The sequence below is a fragment of the Carcharhinus amblyrhynchos genome, chromosome 11 (assembly GCF_965287045.1).
Source record: "Carcharhinus amblyrhynchos chromosome 11, sCarAmb.v2.hapA, whole genome shotgun sequence".
NCBI classification, from domain to species: domain Eukaryota; kingdom Metazoa; phylum Chordata; class Chondrichthyes; order Carcharhiniformes; family Carcharhinidae; genus Carcharhinus; species Carcharhinus amblyrhynchos.
Genome location: NC_137334.1, coordinates 82,364,253 through 82,391,057, shown reverse-complemented (window position 1 = coordinate 82,391,057; position 26,805 = coordinate 82,364,253). Strand labels below are relative to the sequence as shown.

General features: G+C 42.7%; 1 protein-coding gene and 1 pseudogene across 4 annotated transcripts in view; both read left to right on the top strand.

Annotated features, from left to right (window-relative positions):
* The window catches only part of ptpn4a (protein tyrosine phosphatase non-receptor type 4a), a 307,923-nt gene that overhangs the window by 51,485 nt on the left and 229,633 nt on the right, over positions 1 to 26,805 (top strand). For 2 of the 4 annotated variants that reach the window (XM_080199485.1, XM_080199482.1), the window contains exon 1: positions 2,322 to 2,872. The exons of 1 other annotated variant lie outside the window; for it this stretch is intronic. The gene's annotated coding sequence lies outside the window, so the exon portion shown is untranslated. Of the gene's footprint in view, positions 1 to 2,321; positions 2,873 to 26,805 lie in introns of those variants that run through there. One more of the 4 variants, XM_080199484.1, reaches the window with a different exon arrangement.
* LOC145350405 (U2 spliceosomal RNA) lies at positions 6,205 to 6,439 on the top strand (annotated as a pseudogene).

Here is a 26,805-nt window from a genome sequence, read left to right as displayed (position 1 = left end):
AAGGTGATTTCCATTGCAATTAAAACCTGGCCAGGATTTTGTTGTCACATGGAATCAGTTCTTTGTTCTCTTCTCCTTCCAGATGTTGTCTCTTTTTGTGAGCTTGGTTCTTGGGTTCTACACACTGACTTTCTGAACAAGCTCTTTGTGTTAGAAGAGTTAAAATTCCAAAAGTTCCTTGGTAATCAGCCAATGAATTGATCAGAATCCTAATTGCATCGTTCGGGCAGCTGTATAGGGCATTGGTGAGGCCGCAGCTGGAGTACTGTGTGCAGTTTTGGGCGCCGCACCTGCGCAAGGATATTTTGGCCCTGGAGGGAGTGCAGAGGAGGTTTACTAGGCTGATACCGGAGTTGAGGGGATTGAGCTATGAGGAGAGGCTGAATAAACTAGGCTTGTACTCGTTAGAGTTTAGAAGAATGAGGGGAGATCTCATTGAGACGTATAAGATGATGAATGGGATGGATAGGATAGAGGTGGAGAGACTCTTCCCGCTCAAAAAAGACAGTAGGACTAGGGGGCACAGCCTCAAGATAAAGGGGAGGCGGTTTAGAACGGAGTTGAGGAGGAACTTCTTCACTCAAAGGGTGGTGAATCTCTGGAATTCTCTGCCCGTTGAAGTGGTGGAGGCTGCCTCGCTAAATATTTTTAAGAAGCGGGTTGATGGGTTTTTGATAAGAGAGGGGATTAAGGGTTATGGGGAGAGGGCAGGAAAGTGGAACTGAGCCACGACAGATCAGCCATGATCTTATTGAATGGCGGGGCAGGCTCGAAGGGCTAGATGGCCTACTCCTGCTCCTATTTCTTATGTTCTTATGATTAGGCCAACCAAATCCAACCATAATATTATTGGTCACTTAAGGCTTCATCATCTAAATGCATATTGTTTACATTCCAGTGCCCAGCTAAGAAATACTGGCTCCAAGTGGCTGTTCACAACTCATCCCTGCCAAGGACAAGCTGTTGAATCTGACACCTTCTGTCCTTTGACAAATTCCAGACCACTGGCCACAAGAAAAATCCAGCATAGTGAGAAAAACTTTAATCAAAAAATCAGGTTTGCTTGATTGGAGATCTTTCAGAATATTAAAAGTTAAAACTCCATTCAGCCACATGACTGTACCACCTGCTGAGAAAAGCTGGCCAGAGACTGTTTATTCTGTGATAAGCAGCACCAGTGAGGTAGTGGCTGCTGCTGGATTGACACAGTTAGTTTAATTTTCTCCTGAATACTTGTTTTTAGATGTTTCTCCACCACTGAAATTAAACTGATCTTTTTTATTCATTCATGGGACATGGGCATCGCTGGCTGGCCAGCATTTATTGCCCATTCCTAGTTGCCCAAAGACAGTTGGGAGTCAACCACATTGCTGTGAGTCACATGTATGCCAGACCAGGAAAGAATGGCAGGCTTCCTTCCCTAAAGGACATTAGTGAACTAGATTAGTTTTTCCAACAATTGACAATGTTCATCTGTAGATTCTTAATTCCAAATTTTGTTTTAGTTACTAGACTGGTCAGTAAAAGCTTTTATGAACAAGGGTGTAATGTTTAGAATTTTTGAGTCCTCTGGCAAAGGAAGACTTAAAAGGTACTGCCAGTACTCCTCCAATTTTCACTCTCACTTCCCTTAGTATCCTTAACTGCAATCTGTCCAGCTATATAGAGACTGAAGAAATTGGGACTGTTTTCCTTGAGGAAGAAAAGGTTGAGAAGAGATTTAACGGAAGTATTCAAATTCAACAAGGGGTCTGGACAGTGCAGATCAGGAAAAAGCATTACCCCTTGTGAAAGCATCAAGGATAAGAGGGCACAGATTTAACATAATTGTAAAAAGTAGCAATGGAGGCATGAAGATGGACTTTTACATACCGTGAGAAGTTAAGATCTGGAATGTGTTGCCTGACGGTGTTGAGGAAGCAGGTTCAATTGAAACATACAAGAAGGAATTGAATTGGATTAATATCTGGGAAGGATGTCCAGGGTAACAGGGAGAAGGGCAGAAAAATCACACTCTTGCTCATTGGCAGGGTTGGTGCAGACCCAACTGGCTGAATGGATCATCTCACTCAAAAAGTTGGCTCTATTCTTTCCCCACAGATGCTGTCAGACTTGCTGAGACTTTCCAGCATTTTCTGTTTTTGTTTCAGGTTACAGCCACAGTATTTTGCCTTTATATTTGCTGAACGGCCTTCTCCTGTGCTGTGACAATTGGCTGCGCTGTGACAGTTCTGCAGCTCACAGCCACCTTGGCTTGTTCGTGGAGTTGACTTCTACTTGGCAAGATTCAACTTTGCCAAGGCGGCCAGCACAGGGCTGCACGCGAACATCTCACACACGCGTGCGCAGTCCTGGCGTTTCGCTGCCCGGAGAACGGACAACGCACTGCGCATGCGATCTGTCGTGTGGCAAGCCCGCGCGCATGCGCCCCATGGCGGCGACCACTCGACCGTCGGAGGCGCGCGCATGCGCCTTACTGCCGGGACAATCTCGGCCGGACAAGGCGCGCGCATGCGTCCTGCGGCGGCGGGTTGGGGGGGAATTTTTTTGGCTGGAGCTTTGCAGCGAGTGGCGTTTGAAGCGTTTCAGGCCGAGAGTCGACACCGAGTTGAACTCGAGTGGGAAACGAAGCGACCCTCCCTCCCTAACCACCGCCCTGTGCTGCGTCCCCAACACCCCCCCCCTCCTTTTACCCTCCTCCCCTTTCTCCCCCAATCGCCACCCCTCGGCCTCCCTTTCCCCACACACACACACACCCCTCCTCCCCTCAACTCACCGGCAGAGCGGGAGCCATGATGTAAAAGTGAAAAAAAAGGAGTCGGGAGGAGGAGGTGGAAGAACGGACGGAGTGTGTGGGAGAGGAATCAACCAGGTATGGCGTGGTGGGGGAGGTGGCGGTTCTTCCAGTCCAACGGTTCACCGGGGCTGAGGGAGCAGCGCGAGTGGGGGGGGAGCTCGAGGGCGCTGCACGTTCCCTCGGGTGGGGGGGCGGGGGAACACTTGCTGGAGGCTGTACAAGAGTGCAACCTTTACTGGCAGTGTAACTGCACACTTCTTGGGGAAGAGAGCGAGTGAGTTACTGACTCTTGTGTGCCAGCCTGGATGTGTTTTGCAATTAAGGAGAGACATGGTATACAATGTAGCCATTCTAAAGGGTTAATGGTGCAGTGTGGAGGTAATGAATCAAGCTTGCTAATAATTCTTTTCTTTCTGAAGCAAATGCGTGTATTGTACATGTTCAGAGCGTATTGAACATGTTGCAGCATTGTTTAGTCCAGGGAGAGATCTGAAGACTTGAATACAGAATCAGTGAATGAGATCATGTTGATACTATTCACAGCAGTGGTGCAGTGGAGGATAGCACAGGTTATGATTTGTTGGGGATGAGGGGTGGGAGGAATGTAATGTCGAAATGCAATTATTCCAATGAGTGATGTAAAAAACGGGGAGGAAAATGTAAAATGATGCATCTGAGTGACACTTGGCTACTAACAGAAGAGAGGGTGGTGCAGTTGGAAAAGACCTGCAGTGTGCTACAGAACCTGTAACATGTAGTGGATAGCAACTGTATAGGTATGAACGATAGTGGTAAGGTATTATGGCATTAATTGTGGAAGAGAAGACTGGGAAATAAATGGTTTGTTAAAACAATTGGATAGAACTGGAAATAAGTGCATGAGAGAATTGAACAGAGTGACATCACTGAAGCAGAGAACGTGCAGAAATAATTCTAGAATGGATGAATGAAAGGTTAGGTGATGTGGTGGCTATATCAACAGCAGTGAAATTGGTGCAGTAAAGTCAATAGTGTGTAGAGTAGGAAACAAGAAAATTTCTGCATTTTTAAATCTACAACAGCATTAAGGAGAGTGCTGTGAAAGAAAACGGAGAGGCTATATTTGGCAGTGAAATTCTGATGGCAGCAGTGGGATTATTAGGGAGAGAAGTGATTCGAAATGTATGAATGAGTGTGGGAGGTACTGGCAGAAATTGCTAGTACAGAGGAAAAAAGCTACACCCGAGTCATGGGGGAAGGGATATGTAACAGGAGGGAGGGACGTTGCTGTGTGCAGTTCCGAGAGCGAGCTAGGTTATGTATAGTACAAACTTGAACGTTGCAATAGAGAAAAGCTAAGGAAGGAAACTGGAAGCATGTGAGGTATTTTACAATTGATTCAAGAATATTGCTGCAGTCAACCTGCAAGAGGGTACGGGAAGAGAGGGGCAAAGCAGAAATGGTATATGATTATTAGTGTGCATCGTATAGAGTCCAGCGTTGAAAGGACTGAGGATGGGAGTGAACATGGGCAATCAGAATTATGTGAATGAAAGTGACTGTGTTTTTGAATGAAACGGTGAGGTGAGGGTGGATATTCATGAAAAGGGAGAAAGTGAGGCTAAAGCTTGAAGAAGAACCATATTGATGTGCTTTTTTGCAAATGGAATCTGAGCTAACTACAGCCAGTAGGTTTGTGGATTTTAACATTTTTTGAACACCACTAAAGAACCAGTGACTGAGAGCAGGGGATGCACATGAGCAGTATTACTGCCTTATGTAATGGAGATGAGCAAAACTTGAGCTTGTTGAAGCTTTTGGGAATATAATTGAACTAGATTGGAGAATGAGTGGCTAGGAAGACTAGATACAGTAATTGTCCTAATGTCTTGTTGATTTTGTGTTACCTTTTGCAGTGCAAATTTATTTTTTTTTTGCTGTTGACCTTGAGGTTTCTGATTAAATCATGAAAAATAGATTGCCATTTGTTTAAAATGTCACTGGTGTATTTTGAGTCGAGGCACCAATTTCAGACTTTTAACTTATTTTCATACTAATGTGGTGTGACTCCTACAAAACAAATTGCTCTTGAATGGATTTCTTTACTCATCTTTTTCATTTCCCTCCTCTGCAAATATTTGGAGGTCAGAGAGCGATCAAGGAAAGTGCGGTGCTGAAAAGTAAAATTATAGTGTCAGCCCAAGGCTGGAAAGGTTAGCGTGACTTTAACTTGCTTCACAAGCTTCCAATACAAGGTTCAGTATGTAGATTTGTAGCTCCTGATTATTGCAATATAAATCCAAGGCAAGCCTGATTTACCCATGTGAGGGTCTGTTCAAAGTAGAAGCAAAAGACACAATTGACAAAATATATAGGTCGATGAAAGCAGGAGGAGAAATGGGTGCTTGTGAATATGCAAAAGAATTTCGGGAAGAATGGATGACAGGTTCTTAAGTTTTACTTGAGGTCTAATCCAGTCGGAGCAAATAAGACGCAAGTATACAGTGTGTGTGCAGTGAGCCTCAATTTTAGTTCCAGATTGGTATGGAATACAGCTTAAGACTACCCATAACAGTACAAAATGATTGGTGTGGGAGCAGCACTCTAAAATCAAAATGTAACCATATCGTTGGAGCAAAGTTGAGTGAACTTTTGTTGGCTGCACTGTCTTTCTCCAGGGCACGCCTGTTCCCCGGCACTGATCCTTCATCTTAATGAACTTTTTTTAAAAAAACTTGCCATACATATTAAAAAGCAATTTTCTGAAGGTTTGCAAAGGGGAAAGCATACTTGGTTTAGGGAGGACATGGTGGCACAGTGGTTAGTACTGCTACCTCACAGCTCAGAGGACCCAGATTCAATTCTGGCATTAGGTAACTGTCTGTGTGGAGTTTGCATGTTCTCCCTGTGCCTGCATAGGTTCTCTCCCATGATCCAGTGCAGATTAGGTGGATTGGCCATGCTGAATTGTCCCTTAGTGTCCCAAGGTTAGATGGACTAACTCTGTTAAATGTCAGGTTACAGGGAGAAGGCCTGGGCAAGATACCCTGTCAGCGAGCTGGTGCAGATTCTGGTGGCAGTTGTAGATTGACGTTTTTGAGAGGCGACATGCCTGTTTAAATGACCTGTGGATGAGAGTAAAGGACTAACCGAAAAAAGACTTGCCTTTATATAAGGCTTTTCATAACCTCAGGACATCCTAAGATACTTTTCATCCAACGAAGAAGTACATTTGAATTGTCATTGGAAACATTAGTACTTTGCACAGCAATGTTATTACTGAAGATAATGTGTATTTATTGATTGACACCAGCCAGGCACTGGCAGTAACTCCCTCTGCCCTTTGAAATTGTGCCAAATGATATTTGTGTCCACCTGTGAGATTAGCCTTGGTGTAATGTCTCATCTGAACAGTTGCAATACTGATGATCACTTCTTGGCCTTTGGCTAAGATCAAGTGTAGTATCTGTTCTTATCAGTTTGGATAAGATCAGGTGTAGTATTGACATGCTGCGTTTGGTTGAAGTCATTAGGTTACATTTCAGCTTCATTTGAAGCAATTTTTAAAAGCGGCATCTTGGCCTTTTGGCTAAGATGCAAATGAGATCAAGCCTTGGGGGAGGACCTATGTCTACTCCAGTCAGCTTGGATCATGTAGATCAAGCCCAAGACAGGAGGTGAGAGCCTGTCTTGTCAGCTTGGATTGGGAATGTCTTAACTTATTGAGACACTGAATTGGACTTAATTGGATTGAATTGGAATAAAAACAAAACAAAAACACTGGGCCAGCATTCCTTCCATGGTGCACTGAAGTGTCAGTCTAGATTTTTTTGTGTACGAGTCTCTACCTACAACCTTCTGATCCAGAGAGGCAAGTACTGCTCCCTGAGCTCAGCTGACACAAGTACTCCACTGAATGCACTCAAGAAATCTTGTGCATGTATACAATAACAGATATTAAAATAGAATTTGATTTATTGTCACATATATCCATATACAGTGAAAAGTATTGTTTCTTGCGTGCTATACACACAAAGCATACTATACATAGAGAAGGAAAGAAGAGAGTGCAGGATATAATGTTAGAGTATTAGAGAAAAGTCAATTTAATACGAGGTAGGTCCATTCAAGAGTCTGATGGCAGCAGGGAAGAAACAGTTCTTGAGTCAGTTGCTACAAGCTCTCAAACGTTTGTATCTTTTTCCTGATGGAAGAAGATGGAAGAGAGTATGTTCGGGATGCATCTGGTCCTTGATTATGCTGGCTGCTTTTGAGGCAGTGGGAAGTGCTGACAGAATCTGGATGAGAGGCTGGTTTGCGTGATATACTAGACTTCGTTCATGACCCTTTGTAGTTTTTTGCTGCCTTGGACAGAGTAGTAGCCATACCAAGCTGTGATATAACCAAAAAGAATGCTTTGTATGGTGCATCTGTAAAAGTTGATGAGAGCCATAGCGGGCATGCGAAAATCCTTTGAGTTCTGAGAAAGTAAAGAAAGTTAAGAAAGAAAGCTTTCTTAACAATAGCGTCAGCATGGAGGCATCAGCACAGGTTGTTGGTGATCTGGACATTTAGAAACCTGATCAGCCATTTCAAATAAACAGAATTGTGTAAGAAATCCTGTAGTTGCGGTACCGAGGGCAGATTTTAGACGTATCTCCTGCCAATCTACCTTGAGCTCAATCATTGACTCCACTGATCAATTTTTGTCAATGATTCATGCTATAATAGTACATGACAATGCGAGCGTGATTTCTGAAATTTTTCAAGTTGAAGGCAGGTATAAGCAGAAGGCTGAAAAGATGATTGTTCAGTCAGCCATTGAGAAATCTGCACTGTTTAAAAGTGGAGAGCTCAGTTGGTCATTTGCTGTTGAACAATGTTGAACATTCATTTGTCCTAGTAGGCAGAGTTAGGGTGGGCTGACAGCGTAAAAATCCAAGTCATTCTTTCACCGACAACAGAGGAAGAATTATCTTGGCAACAGTTTATTGTAGTAACTGGTCATGAAATTGAAATATTTTTAAAATCTAAATGTTTTTGTCATGGAAGTGGTTTAGGTAGATTTTTAAGAGAAGTGGTAGTAATTTTGTGGCCTGAATCGTGCCAGCTACCAAAATATGAACTAGAATACTTTGTGCTGGCAATCAGATGTTTTCTGAACCAGAATTGTAATGAGGTTTCTTTACAAAGGATTTATTGATAGCTCCTGGAAATAAGTTAAACTTATTTGGAAAATCTGAAAGTTCAAAGATCTTATTTTACTTGTGTCACAAATAGGCTTACATTAAGACTGCAGTGAAGTTATTGTGAAAATCCCGTAGTTGCCACACTCTGGCACCTGTTCACTTACGCTGAGGGAGAATTTAATTTGGCCAAGTGCGCCTAACCAGCATGTCTTTCGGACTTTGGGAGGAAACCGGAGCCCCGAAGGAAGCCCACGCAGACTCTGCACAGACAGTGACCCAAGTCGGGAATTGAATCTGAGATCCTGGTGACGTGAGACAGCAGTGCCAACCACCATGCTGCCCCTCTGTAAACGTATTTGACTGAATGACTAAACAGTATTAACATTTTAAAAATAACTGTCAAATGAGTACGCAAGTGAGCAAGTAGACCAGAGAAAATGCCAAATGTTGGAAGTATCAATTATAGAAACCAGTTACGTTAAAGAAAAGATGCAAGTTGTGAAATGCTTTCTAAGTGTTGCATCACACTTAGAAACACTGTTATCACCATGTATCATTTAGGAAAGAATGACCTAAAAAGCTGAACTATTGAGGGGAGTAAAGAAGGTTGTAATGGCAGAGGCAGTTTTTTTCCTTGCATAGGCGACAGCTTTAATTCAATTTTTAAACCGATGAAAGGGATTTATCAGGTGATAGTCTTTTGTTTTTTGTAGAATTGAAACCTGAGGTTATCATAAACTTAAAAAAGCCACAAGCTCATTTAATGTTGGTACCCATATTTTAGAGTTTACTTCTGCAATGTGAGCTATCTGAATTGGATGTTGACTTCAAAGTAAACAGGGAAAAAAAGAGTTGACCTGGAGTTAGAAGGGTCAAGGTTCTGTGAAAAATATTGGTTTGATTCAGTTCTGAGTATATCTGTAACAATCTGACGGTCCTTTTGTGCTTCTGTTTGTAGCAAGATACTGAAATTGATAACATTAGAAAAAGAATTATTTTCTATAACATTCTATTGCATTAGCATTCAAAGCAATTTCTGGAGTGACTGTCAGAATAGGCAAAAGTAACAACTATTCTGAGCAGGTAGTCAGCCTGGTAAAGCAGTGAAGTCAATGCCTACTGTTTATTTTGTGGTGTTATTGCTTGTAGAAATATTGGAAAAACTTTCAGCTCTTAAAATAATGCCGTGCAATGTTAAAGAACAATAGCAACTTGGTAATTTTTTAAATGACCTTTTAATATAGAAAAAATTCCCAAGCTACTTGATGTATGCTCAGATGTATGTCTTCCAGCCAAAGGAAATATTAGGAACAATGCCTAAAAGCTTGATCAAAGGAGTGCCTTTAGGGTTGGTCTTAAATGAGGGGAGGATGGTGATAAGGAAGAGGAATCGAGTGAAGAAATTCCATAGCATGGGGCTGAGTTGCCTGAAGCCATGGTTTTGATTTGATTTATTGTGACACTGTGAAAGATATTGTTTCTTGCATGCTATACAGACAAAACATACTGTTCATAGAGTGCATAGAGGAGAAGGAAAGGAGAGAGTGTAGAACATAGTATTACAGTCACAGCTAGAGTGTGAAGAAATATCAGCTTAATATATGGTTGTCAATGGGAGGACTAAGAAGTAGTTGCACTGTAGTTCACCCACCAGACATCAAGTGTTCTCAGCGAGATGAGGAGCCATGTCATGGAGGGTCTTAATTGACTAGGGCAAGAATTTTCATTTTGAAGCTCTGAGGGCTCGTGTAAGTCAGCTCGGGGGGTATGGCGGAGGGAGGGGAGACAAAGTTTAGATGAGCTGAAATTTAGTGTGCAGATGCTCTTAAGGAATAGTTTCACTATACTTCCCAAAGGATGTTGATTTACTAGACATATCCTTTTATATGCTAGCAATGCATTACTTGGGCTTTTGTATTGATAAGATGAAGCTGATAAGTGTCTGTGCAATGAGAGTTCAAGATGTTTAATGCTGCACTGGTGCTGGAGACCAGGATCTGACTTCAGAGTTAATAAGTTTGTTTTGCATAATGACATGAAATTCAGTGAGAGTCTTACCACAACAGCCACTTCTGTTTCGTCAGTATAAATCTCTGATGTAAAAGGAGCTGGAAGTAACAGTAATTTAAAGTATTGTTTTATTGCATTGTGTTGGTGGGATTAGAATGGTTTCAAGTGGAATGCAATCCTTTGTTAGTACTGATAATAGTACCAGACTAGAAATCCAGAGGCTCAGGCTAATGGTGTGGGTATATGGATTCAAAATCCACCATGAAATCTGGTGGAATTTAAATTCCGTTAATAAATCTGGAATAAAAAAATGCTAGCCTCGGTAATCCTGACCATGATTTTACTATGATTGTTGAAAAACCTATCTGATTCAACAATGTACTCTAGGCATGAGAATCTGCTGTAATTACTGGTCTGGCCTATATGTGACTCCAGACCCACAGCAATGTGGTTGACCCGTAAATGCTCTCTGAAATGCCCCAGCAAGCCACTTAGTTGTATCAAACTGTTACAAAATCTGCAAAAAAGAAATTAAACTGGAAGGATCACCCAGCATCGACCCTGACACCAGAAACTACAATGGCAATCTGAGCCCTATTGACCCTGCCAAGTATTCCTTGCTAACAGCTGGGTGCTGTGCCAAGTTTGGGAGAGCAGTCCCACAGACCAGTCAAGTGACAGCCTGACACTCAAACTCATAGAATCTTACCTTGGAGACAACATCTCAAACATTATCAACTCTAGGTATGTTCTGTCAGATCGGTAGGACAGACACACCAGAGGTGCTGGCACAGTGGTATGTAGTTGGGAGGGAGTGAATGCTGGACCCCATGAAGTCTCATGGCATCAGGTTAAATATGGGCAAGGAAACCTCCAGCTGATTACCACACATCATTGGGGAATGAGTACTCCTCCATGTTGAAACTCGCTTGAAAGAAGCACTGAAGATGGCAAGGATACAGAATTTATTCTGGGTGGAGAATTCTAGTGTCCATTACCAAGAGTGACTTGTTCACACAATACCAGCCATAGCCCAATCAGAGGATACTTGACCTCTTCCCCAATCCACCTGTTGCAGACACATCTTTCCACAACAGTACCGGCAGGAGTGACCACCATGTAGTTCTTCTGGAAAGAAAGTCCTGTTTTCACATTGTGGAAATCCTCCATCATGTTGTGTGGTCCTACCACTGCTAATTGGGATAGATTTTGAATAGATCTAGTAATTCAAAACTGGGTGTCCGTGAGGTGCTGTGAGCCATCAGCAAAGGCAGAATTGTACACAATCATAATTAATAACCTCATGGCCCAGCATATCCTCCTCTTCCTCTCCCAATCAAGCCAGGATATCAACCTTAGGTAAGTGAAGATTGCAAGAGGGCATGCCAGGAGCAGCTCAACGCATACCAGAAATGACGTATAACCCTGGTGAAACTATAACATAGGACAACTTGAAAGTTAAAACAGTGAAAGCCACATGTGAAATATAGAGCAAAGAGATCCCACAGTCAACTGGTCAGATCTAAGCTCTGCAGTCCTGCAAATGATGGTGGACATTTAAACAATTCACTGGACTCCACAAATCTCCCCACCCTTTGGGGGAGCCCAGTACATCAATGCAAAAGTCGAGGTTAAAGAAGTTGCAACAACCTTCAGGCAAGACTGGAATGATTCATCTCACATCCACTTGAGGTCCCCAACATTATAGATTCTAGTCTTCAATCAATTCGATTCACTCCACATGATATCAAAAAATGGGTGAAGGCACTGGATAGCGCAAAGGCTATAGGCCCTGATACCATTCTAGCAGTAGCACTGAAGATTTCCATTCAGAACTATTTGTGCCCTTAGCCAAGCTATTCCAGTACAGCTACCCAGTCGATCCAGCAACATAAAAAACTACCCAACTATGTCCTGTCCACAAAAAGCAAGGTAAATTCAACTTGACCAATTACTGCCCAATCAATCTACTATCAATCATCAATAAAGTGATGGGTCATTAACAGCGCTGTCAAGCGGCCCTTACTCAAGTAAGATTCCAGCGGATTGAGCGGACCATACCAATGGCCGGTCCAGTGGTCAAAAAGGCATTGTCTGCGAGCGTCGTGGAACGCGAAGAGCAGGATGAGATACAGAAGACGTCCTGGTCATCCACTGCGCCTAGTCCCATCTCCAGCCATCTTGATTCTTGGCTTACCACTGGGTCCAAATGGGAATTGGGAAGAGATTGCGCAACTCTCCCTCACTTTAATCCAAATCAAGCACTAGTCTTGACACCATCATCATTGTCCTGTGGCGATGGGCAAATGACAAAGCTGATACACTGGGAGCTGTAGTCACGGACCTGCACACAGGCAGTTCAGGTCTAATGGTTGTTTTCCGCTGACCGAAGCAGCAGTGAAACTCGGCGTCTACCTGGGCGACTGAGCACTCCTCTTCAGGAACGCACTGCTCACCTCTGTAGAATGAGGAAGGGGCTAGAAAAAGTGCCCTCAACATTGCCTGCTCCGCTAAACCTTGGCCAGTTTACTGTGGCTGGTGGGGATCCCATCTTGCGGTCAAACAAACAAAATAAAACACAAGGTGACACCGCTCACCATTGGCACTTGGAACATGCGCACACTTTTGGGCAACCCTACAGAGAGAACAGCCTTAGTTGTCAGAGCTTGCAAGATACAACATTGACATTGCAGCCCTGAGTAAAACCCGTCTTGCCATTACAGGTCAGTTGACTGAAACCGGAGGTGGATACACTTTTTTTTCTGGAACGGTCACGATGAGCATTGTGATGCTGGAGTTGGATTCGCTGTCAGGAGTCACCTTGTTCAGAAACTTGCTAGTCTACCCAAGTGAACAACTGGCTTATAACATTACAGCTTCCGCTACAGAACAGAAGTCAAGCCACCCTTATCAGTCCTATGCCCCCACAATGAACAACCTGGACGAGATGGAAGACAAGTGCTACGAAGAGCTAGACGCCCTACTATCAGCAGCGAGCAGTTCTGACAAGTTGATCTTGCTTGGCAATTTCAATGCAAGAGTAGGGTGTGACTCTGCAATCTGACAGGGAGTCATTGGGAGGCATGGAGTGGGCAAGTGTAACAGTAACGGCCCGTTCTTAATGAAGACCTGTGCAACACATGACCTCCTCATCACCAAGACAACCTTCCGTTTGCCTACCTGTAACAAGACCTCCTGGATGCACCCCACTCTAAGCATTGGTATCTTATCAACAATGTCAGGAGAAAAGACAGGCAGGATGTCAGAGTGACCAAGGCCATATGTGGTGCTGATTGCTGGAGAGGTCACAGGCTCATTGTCTCCAAAATGAGGCTCGGCACCAGACCCAAGAGGTGACCACAAGGAAGCAAGGTTATGAAAAGAATCAATGCGGCCAAGCTAAAGAACCCCAGCACTGGCTGAAGACTTAGAAATTAAGCTTGCTGACCAACACCTCTCAGGCAGTGCTGAGGATGACTGGGAACGCTTCAGGGATGCTGTCCATTCATCTGCACTGAAGATGCTCAGGCCGTCTACCTACAAGCAGCATGATTGGTTTGATGAAAATGATGAGGAGATACAGGCTCTACTTGTTGAAAAGCACTGTCTTCATTGGGCCTGTCAGAATGACCCATCAGCTGCCAAGAAAAATGCTTTTACCAGTGCTCACAGGACAGTCCAGAATAAACTGCATAAAATGCAGGATGCCTGGTTGAGCACCAAAGCAGGTGAAATACAGTGCTACGCTGACAAAAATGATTTGAAATGGTTCTATGAAACCCTCAACGTTCTCTGTGGACCTCAATCTCTCGGGAGCTCCCCCCTCCTGAGTACAGAGGGTGCAACATTCATTACAGAGAGGGCTCAGATCTTGCAGAGATGGGCTGAACACTTTGAAGCTGTCCTGAACTGACCGTCATCTATTAACGATGAGGCAATAAACAGGAGTCCCCCAGGTTGATATCAACAGTGCCATGGATGACTTACCAGTAGTCGCCGAAGTCACGAAAGCTGTTAGCCAGCTATTCAGTGGCAAAGCCCCAGGGGCAGATGCTATATCTGCAGAGATCTACAAAGCTGCTGGTCCTGTACTTATCGAGAATTTCACCAAGTTAGTCCAGTCCTTTTGGGAGCAAGGATCCATTCCTCAGGAACTTAAAGATGCTTGCATCGTACACCTCTACAAGAGGAAGGGCAATCGGCAAGTATGCGACAACCACCGAGGAATCTCGCTGCTCTCCGTCACAGGAAAAACGCTTGCGAGAGTCCTGCTGAATCTTCTGGTCACTCGTGGAGCTGGGCCTGCTTCCAGAGTCACATTGTGGCTTCCGCAAAGGTCACGGGACATGATTTTTGCTGCGTGCCAACTTCGGGAGAAGTGTCAGGAGCAGAATTGCGAGCTCTACACAACCTTTGACCTCGCGAAAGCTTTCGACACTGCCAGCCGACAAAGCCCGTGGAGGATGATGTCAAAGTTTGGCTGTCCCCCAAATTCATGGTACGCCAGTTCCATGATGACCAGATGATGGCATGATGACCAGAGTACTAGACTCTAGTACTAGAGGCATTCCCAGTCACCAATGGCATCAAACAGGGCTGCATGCTCGCACCCACACTGTTCAGCATGATGTTTGCTGCCATGCTGAATGATGCCTTCCAGGGTAGTGTTGCTGGAATCAACCTCAAGTACAGAGTGGATGGGAAGCTCTTCAACCTGAGCAGACTTCAAGCTATTACCAAAGTGAAGGCGACTTTTCTGAGAGGTTTCCTCTTTGCCGATGATTGTGCCCTGTATGCTGGCTCAGAGCCGGAGATGCAAGTCAGCATGGACAAATTTTCCACGGCTTGTGACAACTTTGGACTCACCATCGGCGTTAAAAAGACCGAAGTCGTTGTGCATCAGCCTGCTCCTCATGCACCATACACAGAACCCATAATCACAATCAAAGGGCAGAAACTACAGGCAGTGGATCAGTTCACTTATCTTGGCAGCACCCTCTCCCAGGCAAGTGACTATTGATACAGAAATTAAATGCAGAATAGCAAAGGCAAGTTCTGTTTTCGGTAGACTGCGTTCTGCTGTGTGGAAATGTCGAGGAATCAGCCCAGCAGCAAATCTGAAGGTCTACAGCGTCATGGTAGTCACTACCTTCCTGTATGCCTGTGAAACGTGGACTGTGTATCAAAGGCATGCAAGACAGCTCAGTCATATCCATGTGACTTGTCTTTGCAGAATACTCTGCATCAGATGGCAAGACAAAGTACCAGACACTGAAGTTCTCTCTACAGCAAGTCTACCATCAGTCCACACACTGCTGGTGAGAGCACAGAACCGGTGGGCAGGTCATATCATCCGTATGCCAGACGAGCGCATACCCAAGCAGCACCTTTTTTGGGGAACCCTCTGCTGGAAGACTCTCGCATGGAGGGCAGAAGAAATGTTTCAAAGACATATATTCAAGGCCCCCCTGAAGTTGCTTGGTATAGACACGACCACCTGGGAAACGCTGGCACAAAACCGCCCTACCTGTTCTGCCTCATTCACAAGGGCTGTCGAGCTTACGAAGCAAGGTGCGCTGCTGAAGCACAACTTAAACACAAGCTGCGCAAGTCCAGAGCCACCAGTGCAACAACTACAGCACCTACACAAGTCTGTCCAATATGTGCCAGGATGTTCCGTGCCCGCATTGGCCTGATCAGTCATCTTCAGACTCGCTGCATCCAGCCTCAAAATGACTTATGATGTTGAGGTCCTCATCGACAATAGACAAACAACAACTCAATAATAACTGCTCGCTACTGCTTAGTTTGGGTTCCGCCAAGGCAACTCCTCTCCTGACCTCATTACATTTGGTTTTAGTTTAAAGGCAGTCAAAAGATCTGAAATCACGAGGTTGGAGTGACTGCCCTTGACATCAAGGCAGCATTTGAATGAGTATAACATCAAGGTGCCTTAACAAAACTGGAGTCAGTGAGAATTATGGAGAACTCTCCACTGATTAACACCACGAAAGAAGCTTGCGATTGTCGGATCTTGCTCACCTTAGTCCTAGGGCATCACTGCAAGCGCTCTTCAGGATAGTATCACAAGAACGCAAGAAATCGAAGCAAAAGTAGATCATGAGTCCCTTTGAGCATGCCCTGCTATTTAATACGATCATGGTTGATCTGTGCCAACCTCAACTCTGTTTTTTGTACCATTTCCCCATAGCCCTCGATCTATCAAATGTTTATCCATCTCCACTTTAAATACTTAAAATGATCCAGCCTCCACCACCTTTTTGGGGCAGAGAATTCCAGGGATTCATTACCCTCTGCAAGAAGAAATTTCCATGCACCTTAATTTTAAAAATTTGGCCCTTTATCTTGTAGCTATGTCCCCTTGTTCTCCCACTGGTAAAAACACCTCACAATCTACCCTATCAAGCCCCTCAGGATCTTATGTTTGAAAACGGTCTTCTAAATGTAAAATGTCAGAATCCGTCATCAAGGAGGAAATAGCGAGGCATCTTGAGAGGAATTGCTTGATAGAGCAGACGCAGCACGGTTTCGTTAAAGGGAAATTGTGTCTGACAAATTTACTGGAGTTCTATGAGGATGTGTCTAGGGCGGTGGATAGAGGAGAGCCGGTGGATGTGGTCTTTCTGGATTTTCAGAAGGCGTTTGACAAGGTACCTCACAGGAGGTTATTGCAGAAGGTCAGGGGACAGGGAGTTGGGGGTAGGGTGTTAGCGTGGATAGAGGATTGGTTGTCAAATAGGAGACAGAGAGTGGGGGGTCAATGGGTGCTATTCGGATTGGCAGATGGTGACTAGTGGAGTGCCTCAGGGGTCGGTGCTGGGGCCTCAGCTATTTACCATTTATATAGATGATCTGGAGGAGGGAACCGAGTGTAGGGTGTCGAAATTTGCTGATGACACCAAGATTGGTGGAAAGGCAAATTGTGCGGAGGGTGTGGAGAGTCTACAGAAGGATCTAGATAGGCTGGGCGAATGGGCCAGGAAACGGTAAATGGAATTTAATGTTGGCAAGTGCGAGGTGGTCCACTTTGGTAGGAATAATGGTAGGAAGGATTATCACTTACGTGGCGAAAAACTGCAGCAGGCGACGGTGCAGAGGGACCTCGGGGTCCTTGTGCATGAGTCGCAAAAACCCAGCTTGCAGGTGATCAGGAAGGCGCATGGGATTCTGGCCTTCATAGTGAGGGGGATTGAATATAAAAGTAGGGAGGTCTTGCTGCGGCTGTATAGGGCATTGGTGAGGCCGCAGCTGGAGTACTGTGTGCAGTTTTGGGCGCCGTACTTATGCAAGGATATTTTGGCCTTGGATGGAGTTCAGAGGAGGTTTACTAGGCTGATGCCGGAGTTGAGGGGGTTGAGCTATGAGGAGAGGCTGAATAAACTAGGCTTGTACTCGTTAGAGTTTAGAAGAATGAGGGGAGATCTCATTGAGACGTACAAGATGATGAATGGGATGGATAGGATAGAGGTGGAGAGACTCTTCCCGCTCAGAAAGGATCATAGGACTAGGGGGCACAGCCTCAAGATAAAGGGGGGGGCGGTTTAGAATGGAGTTGAGGAAGAACTTCTTCACTCAAAGGGTGGTGAATCTCTGGAATTCTCTGCCCATTGAAGTGGTGGAGGCTGCCTCGCTAAATATTTTTAAGATGCGGGTTGATGGGTTTTTGATAAGAGAGGGGATTAAGGGTTATGGGGAGAGGGCGGGAATGTGGAACTGAGCCATGATCTTATTGAATGGCAGGGCAGGCTCGAAGGGCTAGATGGCCTACTCCTGCTCCTATTTCTTATGTTCTTATGTTCTTAATTGCAAGGAATAGATGAGCCCAACCATCTCCAGCCATTTCATCAATGATCTTTTCTCCATTAGGTCAGAAGTAGGGATGCACACTAATTATGCACTGTTCAGCACCATTCGTGACCACTTGTACTGAAACAGTTTGTGCCCATAAGCAGCAAAACCTGGACACACGAAGCATGGTCTGATATTGGTGCCAGCAAGTGGCAGACAATGACCATCTCACAAGACAGCATCCAAGTGTCTTGATATTCAGTGAGATGACCATCGTTCAATTCCCCACTATCAATATGTCGGGGGTTACTGTTGATCAGAAACTGAATTGGACCAGCCATGTAAATACTGTGGCAACAAGAGCAGGTCAGAGTTCTATGGAGAGTCACTCATTGTCACTCATCTCCTCATTCTATATACGAGGCATAAGTCAGGAATGCAATGGAATACTCTCCACTTGCCTGTGTGAATGCAACTCCAACAACACTCAAGGAGCTTGACACCATCCACACAAAGCAGTCCACTTTATTTGCATGTTCATTAACCATGTTCAACCCTCTCTCCCTCCATAATCGACACCCCGTGGCAGCAGTGTGTATCGTCTATAAGATGTACTGAAATACCTTGCCTAAGGTGTCTTCAACAGCACCTTCCAAACCCACAACCTCTACCATCTAGGAGGACAAGGGCAACAGGTGCATGGGAGCATCTATACCAGGTTCCCCTCCACACCACACACTATTCTGACTTGGAACTGTACAATCTTACCTTCCCTGTGACTGGGTCAAAACCATCCTGGAACTCCCTCCCTGAACACACTGTACTTGAAGTTCATGGACTACAGTGGTTCAAGAAGTAGCTCACCACCACCTTCCCAAAAATAACTAGGGATGGGCAATAAAAATGCTGGCCTAGCCAGTGATGCCTTCATCCTATGAAGTAAAACAAACAAGTGGGGTTGGCGCACAACTCGAATGGACATTCCACCTTTTTGCATCTGCTTTTTAAACAATCTCTCTTGGTTCTCGCCCCTCTTCATAAATGAGTGAAGTTCATAAGAACATAAGAAATAGGAGCAGGAGTAGGCCATCTAGCCCTTCGAGCCTGCCCTGCCATTCAATAAGATCATGGCTGATCTGACGTGGATCAGTTCCACTTTCCCGCTTTCTCCCCATAACCCTTAATTCCCTTGTCTGTCAAAAACCTATCCACCCGTGACTTAAATATATTTAGCGAGGTAGCCTCCACCACTTCGGGCAGAGAATTCCAGAGATTCAACACCCTTTGAGTGAAGAAGTTCCTCCTCAACTCTGTTCTAAACGGCCCCCCCCTTAACTTGAGGCTGTGCCCTCTAGTCCTGCTACCCTTTCTAAGCGGGAAGAATCTCTCTACCTCTACCCTATCCATCCCTTTCATTATCTTATACGTCTCTATAAGATCCCCCCTCATCCTTCTAAACTCCAGCGAGCACAGACCCAGTCTATTTAGTCTTGCTTCATAGTCCAACCCCCTCATCTCCGGTATCAGCCTAGTGATCCTCCTCTGCACTCCCTCCAAGGCCAAACTTTTTCATACTTTTCTGATACCTCCTCTGACAGTGCTACCAACACCTCACTAGCCCTGCCTACCAACTTGGTCTGAATTAACATTACCCAACATCGTTCACGTGAATTTGGTATTTTGGATTTTTAAAAAGCCCTCAAATTTCAGAGATTCTTCCAGCTCTGCCTTTCCTTCCTTCAACACAAAGCAAGATTCCCAGCTAAATGAAATGATGGATAGTCTGTACTCAATCATGTTGAGCTAGCACTCTTAAAGCAATGCACTTGTTCTTAAATCAACAGATTTAAGGGTGAAATTGGGCGTTTACCTGTTGAGAATCTTCCATATTGTTGCATTTGAATTCAGAAGACATTTTAATAGTTATAGTTAAAAATTGTTAGAATGGGCTGGCCCTTTCTCATGTCATTGTTCTATACAACTTGAGCTAACCACTAAAAGTTTCAGAATTCTGTCAAAAAAAGAACATTTTATATCAATTGATAAACAGTTTACCAAAATAAATTTGGTTTGGATACTCAAATATAAAGTCTGCATCCTGGCTGTAATGATGACTTCTATCTACATTGTACTTTCAGATGTCTTTTGAACATGAAGAAAGAATATGTAAATGGGAAAAGTCAACATAATGCTGATTACTTCCTGCATTTGGCCCTTATGTAGTTACCTAACATAGTAACAAGAGTATTATCAAACAAAAGCATCACTGTACAGAAACTATTACATCAGATGGTTATAAACTTGGTAAAACAGTTCGGATTGCATTCTCTTTAGAGTGTGAAACTTTTCACTTTTTTTAAAGCATTTAATGTGAGCGGTTTTGGCATGATCCAAATATTTCCTGCCTAAAACAAAGATGCCATTTTGCATTGTAAGTTTTAACAAATTGTAACCCCTCAAAGGGTAATCGAATCCAGTAGTGTGGAAATATTTCAGATAGTGTTTCACCATTAATAAATTAATGAATCTGTTATTTTAGGATTAGTAATCATGATAGAAACATTTAGAAGATTGAATATGCCACTCATGGCTGTATAACAGCCAGCTGTTTCACTTCTTCTGGCTCTGTAAACACTCATTGTTTAAGTAAGATTTAATGTTCAAGCCTGATATTGATGGAATGTATTGTATGCTGAATTTCTGAAGGAAAATGGGGGAGATAAACATTAAATAGATTAATCTGTCACCTTGGTGGAACAGTAGCTAAAAGGTTGACTTTCATAAGGCTGGTTATGGCCACTGTTGCCTGTTTTAGAGCCTGAAGAATAGATTTTATTTAGATACGGTTTCTAGAATTTTGTAATGAATTTGAACATTATAAAATAACACCTGATCATCTAAGTCAAATTCTCTCACTCTTTGAATTGTCGATGCTCGTTCTAATGTATTAAAGTATGGCGAGGTGGAGAGGAATTGCCTTTTGCAATATTCTATGGCCAGTGTTTCTAAAATGTGAGCATCCATTTGACATTCTTCCACAGCTGTTGATAAAAAAAATGGGTAAGTTGTGGCTGTCATGACACATGTGAGCCAGTGACCTGTGTCATGTCAATTATATGATCTCATCCACACTATAAATTAAGGTGATTTAGTCTCCAAGTTTGAGTGATCTATGGGTGACTACTCGCAACAGTGAATGTGCAAAAGAAAATCTGAGATCATGTGGCTGCATGAGACTTCTCAAGCTTCAAACTAATTTTATCATTCTGCTAGACTTGCAATTGTTTCTATTTATCCATTTTCCTCCCAAATGATTACTGTCATTTTGACTAGCATTTGCAGTTTAATATTTGCCTTCTGCTTGCAATAATCTGGTAAGTATTCAAGAACTTCAAAAATAATTACTTCCACAGCTGAGTAAGTATTTCTATTTTCACGTGCCTTCCAATCTCTGTTTTATCTTTTGGGTAAAATTTTACTCAACTCTAAAGTTGGGTCTTTTGATAGTCATGTTCTTTATTGTCCCATTAAAAACACAACATCATCTCAAGGCACTTCACAAGTATGTTTCAAGATAACTGACTAAACACCTTTTGCAGCGTCTGTTTTCGAGGAAGAGGAGAAAGATTTATTGTAAGGAGTTTAGGAAGGACGTTGGAGGAGTGAATAGGATTAGTGGTTGGGCTAAAGGGGTCAGAGGGACAGAATCTTGAGGCAGTCTTTTGAAGGATTGAGTTGCAGGGTCTGTGCAAAACACTCATTAAATCAGTTAATAAGCTGAGTTGAGCAATTGGAATTCAGGGAGCGGCACTGTGTATCATGTATAATTGGTTTGGAAAGGATAAGTTGGCTGAGAAGCTGGAAAAAATACAGGGATTCTGCACTAGAATGAAGAAGGGTACTGGGTGTGGGTGGATGGAGTTGGAGACAAGTGGATGATGTGCTAGAGAAGGTGATCGTGAGCAGATAATCTGGCTTTAATGATGGGCACAGTAAGAAGTCTGTCAACACCAGGTTAAAGTCCAGCAGGTTTATTTGGTAGCATAAGCTACACTTAGTCTTGCTTTGGAAGTCATGAACAGTGTACCCGAATAGGCACTGGAGTGTGGCGACTAGGGGATTTTCACAGTAACTTTGTTGCAGTGCGAATGTAAGCCTATTTGTGACTAAAAACTTTAACTGAGGGTTGTAGTTTCAGAGGTAGATGCTGTAAAGGACAAGAAAGAAGTGCTGACAGAGGTGGTTGTTAGAGATAAAAGGAACCAAGATCCTAGAGTAAAAATTTGTATAGAATGAGCATAGCAAAAGGGTTAGGTCATTTTAAATGCATCAATTATTAAATTATTGTTCAACCATCCAGCCTATAAGGAATACAAAACCAAGTCTGCCCTTAAAAATTAAACAATTAACCTTGAATTGGCCATGAGTTCAAGCCACTTGCCATGTCTTCTAGTTTACTGAATCACACCAAAGTGTGATGTATTGAAGCCAGATATGGAACTTGAAAGCTAGGTCACCTGTGCACCAGGTATACCAGTTTGCATCTGTCTGATATGATGAAGATGGCACTGTAATCAAGGGCATAACAGTGGCAAGAAACTAAACTAAGTTGGGGAAAAGGTGTCACAGAGGCGCAGTGGTCATTATGCTAATAATGTTAAATGGTTTGAAGGTTAAAGGGAATCTGAGAATCAGTTTCAGAAAGGTGGCCAAAATTTTATTATTATGTTGGAGATTTTCTCTCTAGCTCCATTCTAATCAGGGTTGTGGAGCGCTGTGACAATCTTAAATTGTGGAGGTAGGATGCAAGCATCTGCGCCACAAGTACCTAGCGTTAGAGTTCCAAATGTAATGGTTTATCGCTGAATGGACCATTATTAAACATGTAGCTGTCTTGGAAGCAGGGTTAAGTGGAATGTTATGGCTAACCATTAAATTAGAATAATTATCTCCAGTCGCGAGGTTGACTGTCAGCCACTTGCAACTTACCTTGGCCAGCCTCACTTGCTGAGGGTGTATCATAATCACATGATTTGTCTATTTCTGTGAAATGAGAGGAACATCTGAGTTGGCTGGACCTACACAGCACAGCCACATAATACAGGTGTCAAATGTAAGTGTATGCTTTGTGCTGTTTATACTCTATTGGTATAGAAATTGGGCTCCCATGTTCACTTGTCATAAACCTAATATAAGTTATAGTTTATATGTTCAGTTTTATGATGTATGTTGGAAAAAAGTCTTGTTGCAAATTTGAATTTAGAACCATTAGTATTCTTGGGTGTGGGGCTGCCTAGTTTTATTTGCTGAGTGAAGAGAGATGAGCATCAGCAGTTACTCCAATCAAAAGATGATCATGCCTTCTAAATGCAGCTGATGCAAGACTAATGTTAATAATCCTTGCAAATCGTATCTGTCGATGTTATGGTATGTGTTTTTTTAAACCTGGAAAACTAATTTTAAAAAGAAAAATCTGATAACCAGTATCCTGAGCACTTCAATCAGTAGTGTAGGCATTACTTATTCTTGGCATGCTTTCCTTTGGTCAAAATGTTCAAATCCCACAGATTTTATTGTCTGATTTCTTTTTGGTCACAAAGTTGAGTGAAGTCATTGTTGAAGAGAACGTTTTCTACTTTTCCTCCGAATTATCAGATTATTACAAACGCTTTTCGGTCTCGACAATATGCCACTTGCAGTTCACAAGTGCAGCTGGTGCCAAATGCACAACTTCCTTTGTTGGCAAAACTACTAACTATAATTGGCCTGGCCTGTCAAACTATCAGCTTTTGGTCTACAAATCAGATGCTATTAATTGTGTAAGGTAAACAGTGGCATTTGTGCTTATCTGCACTAGTAATCTGATTGCTGATTATGTAATGGAACCTGTAATAACAGCTGGTATCCAGTGATGAATTTAAAGAAGGGTGTGATGTACCATAGTGGGAGAACAGATCAACTAATCTTAAAGCTAAATCAGGCAAGCCATTTAGTGCCTGCTGCAGAAGCGGAATTCAGTGACTTGCATAAGTTGATAAAAGCAAGAGCTCTGATAGTGTTCAAATGAAATGAAGGAAGGGACAGTGTGCTGAGATGATTTCTGGAGCAGTAGGGTAAAAACTTGTTCACTTTTATCTGCTTTAAATCAAGTGATCCTTCAATCTCCTCCTTTAAAACTGTGCTTTCATGGCATCAAAATGATCTCCCCCCTCCTTTTAGTGTTTGTCATTGTGGGGAGAAAATGCTTCAGCATTTGGGGGCTCAAAATTTCTTTCTTGCAAAATATTTTCTAATGATTCCTTCATACCAATGGGTACGAAGAGAATCTGAATCTTGCTGTGAATTTATTAGTATGTTGGACTTCCAAAGAATACTGAGTAGTCTGGATCTTCGAATGTCAAATTAAATATTTACATGTTTGCCAAGTGAGGAGATTTTCTTTCTAATAGGAAAAATATATTGGTTCTGTATTATTTTCACGCCATAATTTATATTAATTTCAAGCCATAATAATCTGTATTTAATTTGTTGCAAATTATATTTTGTTAAATTAGGGCATATATACATTCCAAAGAAGTGAGCCAGAATGCAGTGCAGTGTTATATGCAGCATTCATTGTTATTGTTGAGAATTGTTGTTTAGATTATTTTTATACCCTTTGCAGTGATAACAATAGCCTCGGGCATTGAAAACTACAAATGAAGAAATTAGTCTTGTCTTATTGGTGCCTTAAACACATAATTGCAACAATCCTGGATCATTTTTTCCTTAAGGAGGGATGTACAATAATATTCAGTTTATTGGAAATCAAGGTAACTGGAAGTTGCAGGTGCTTTGAAGAACCAGAAGTTTGTTTCAATGTGTTTACTTCCAAAAAAAACCTTTTAAATTTGGGTGGCAGTGGGTTAGTCCTTTTGTTATTGCTTTCTGCTCCACGGCTAAGCAATGAGTATGGGGTTACCCAGTTGTGGCACATTAGACCTACTGGCAACACTTTTGTATTCGATCAGAAGTTACAAATGCTATGCACTCTATGGTTGAAATGTAATTAATTGCATTTTACATTGCTGAATTGAATTGATGTGAGCTGACAACATTGTCCTTTTGTTCAAAAGAAGGAATGATCTAGACTGAAACTCTGACAAAATTGCAGAAGCTGCAATTAGTGTTTTATTCTTTCATGGGGTTTGGCTGTCACTGCCTAGGTCAGAGTTTATTATCCATCCTTTAATTGCTCTTGAGAAGGTGTACTTGAACCAAAGCAGTAGAAACACTCACTGTGCTGTTAGGAAGAGAACTCCAGGATTTTGATCCATTGACAGTGAAGGAACAGTGTTATTGGTGAAGCAATGAGTGTTCTCTTCCCTACTGACCCAGCTAAGGTATATAAGAACTTCCTGTAGTAAAGCCCAACAGAGCATGATTGAAATGGTGTTAATGAGTGGTGCAGAATCCTTTTGCTGCCACCTTCTGAAATGTGTTGGTGCCTGGGGAGAAAATAGTTGCAGTCGGAGACACTGCTAGAACATCTTCAGTTTTGAAAAAAAATACTCAGTTCCTTGAACATGGAAGGGCATTGATAGAGGAAGCCAAACTAATTGGAGGCTGTCTTAGTAATAGAGAAGTTTGTTGATTGAGTGTGATAAATCGGTGAGGAATGGTGTGCCTTGAAGAATAATGGATTACTTAAATTTCCCTTGTGCGACCTGAAGCAAATTCTGATCACTCTATCTTGTCTAATCAATAATTATGGTTGAAATGGTTCTTATAGATTTAGTTACAGGGTGCAGAAATTTCTGACATTTGCCAGCCATATATTTGATTTAAAAACTGAAATTTACTGTGCAATTTCACATAAGAGTTTTTTTAAAAAAATTCTTCTAAAAAAAACTCATACTTTTACTTGCCATGCGAGCAAACAAATGCCAGGAATCAGATCATTTTAACTTATCTATATTTATATTAGATAGTCTTAAGTAAGTTTAATTTTGTGCTGTGCAAGAAAGAATTAAAGGTGCCTGAATGTCTGTGAATTTTAGTTTAATTTCAAATGGTGCCAGAATTGTAATTAAAGGTTTACGACATGAAAACAAACGAGGTTTAAAGACTTGGCTGTTGTTTAGTGACCTGGGGCCTACACTGAAAAGCATAGGAACATGTGGTTCAGTTGGAACCAGGTACCCTGAGATGAAAACAGAACTCACAGAAACTGCTAGCAAAGGCAGGGCAACAGAGTACATGGTAGAAAACAAGTCCCAGAAGCTGAAGAACAGAGTTCTAGGAAACAAGGAATGAAAGAGAAGTCCCAGGAAGACTGAAGTCAAAGGGACAAAAAAACTGGAATCTGAACAGTTGTTATTCACTGAAGTTAAAGAAAGGGTGGAGAGAGGCTCCAAGTTAAATTAAGAGCAGAAAGGCGCAGACCTGGCAAAGGTGGCTAGTGAGAAGCCAGACGGCTGGAGTAATCCCAAGGGTTGGTGACACTTAATACAGACTGTGAAGGATTAGAGTTCTGTTGGCATGTCAGGGTACCTGAGAGAGTGTGTGAAAGCTTAAGTGCACGCAGCAATTCAAGGCAGAGGAACATGGAAATGAGATTGATATTTAGGAAGCGAATCTTTGATGAAAGCATCCTGGAGAAAATGTTTGGAGGAAGATTCCAAGGCATGCTTTTTCAAAAGTGGAGTTTGGAAGCACTTGGGAAAGTCAGGTTCCAGTGATACCACTGGAAGCTGGCTCATATGTGATAAGCATATGAGGGAATGTGAAATCCACATATCGGATGGCATCTGTCACTGTTTCAAAGTATGTTGTCAGAGCGTAATTGGTCTGTTGGTTTACATAGACTATGTGTGTACAAATAACATTCCAGTATAAGACCTGCAGGTGGGCCACAGAGTGTTGAAAAATGGGTTGCCAGAAATGATCCCCAAATATGACCTGACTTTTTTTCCATTTTGTCTCTGGGTAAATTCTCGCTGCAGTGCAGTACAAGGCAAGATTAAGCAGGTCAGTGTGCTA